The sequence below is a fragment of the Engystomops pustulosus genome, unplaced genomic scaffold (assembly GCF_040894005.1).
Source record: "Engystomops pustulosus unplaced genomic scaffold, aEngPut4.maternal MAT_SCAFFOLD_258, whole genome shotgun sequence".
Lineage (NCBI taxonomy): Eukaryota > Metazoa > Chordata > Amphibia > Anura > Leptodactylidae > Engystomops > Engystomops pustulosus.
This window is the reverse complement of record NW_027285137.1, coordinates 19,026-20,000: the sequence shown is the minus strand read 5'-3', so window position 1 is coordinate 20,000 and position 975 is coordinate 19,026.

The following is a 975-nucleotide window of genomic DNA, read 5'->3' as shown; positions in this document are numbered from 1 at the left end:
GTGGCCGGTGAAGGGGGCGCGCGTGTGCCGGCATGCCCCGAGAGCGAGAGCCGGAGAGAGCAGTGTGCCTCCGTCATTGGCGAGAGCCAGCAGGGCCGCGGGCAGCACACAAAGCATAAAGTCATGGATCATTGGGCAAGGGCGGCGAGTGATGCAGAGTGATACATTGAGTGCCGTGCAGTGGCAGACATAAGCCGCGTAGAACGTAGGCGCGGAGCAGAGGCCGGAGGATGTCAGAGAGTGTGGCCGGCGAGGGGTGCACCTCTGCGGGCATGCCTCCGACGTCTAGCCCCCGTTGGTCACGGGGGCTCGGCCAAGCACGCGCCGCCGGCCCCGCAGAGCTGGTTCTCGCCTGGAGTGCGAGCCTTGCCCCGAGCATGGACTTCCGAAGTGATGACGTCAGCGGGAGCAGCCGCTCGGCCGTATCCGGCCGCATGTCACTGTCCCCCGGCCAGACTTGGCGGCAAGTCCCGGGGAGGGGCAAGCCCATGGAAGTAGGAGCTCAGCGGGAGCAGCCAGTTGGCCTATCCGGCCACATGTCACTGTCCCCCGGCCAGACTTGGCGGCAAGTCCCGGGGAGGAACAAGCCCATGGAAGTAGGAGCTCCTACTTCCAAAGTGATGACGTCAGCGGGAGCAGCCGCTCGGCCGTATCCGGCGGCATGTCACTGTCCCCCGGCCAGACTTGGCGGCAAGTCCCGGGGAGGAACAAGCCCATGGAAGTAGGAGCTCAGCGGGAGCAGCCAGTTGGCCTATGCGGCCACATGTCACTGTCCCCCGGCCAGACTTGGCGGCAAGTCCCGGGGAGGAACAAGCCCATGGAAGTAGGAGCTCCTACTTCCAAAGTGATGACGTCAGCGGGAGCAGCCGCTCGGCCGTATCCGGCCGCATGTCACTGTTCCCCGGCCAGACTTGGCGGCAAGTCCCGGGGAGGGGCAAGCCCATGGAAGTAGGAGCTCAGCGGGAGCAGCCAGTT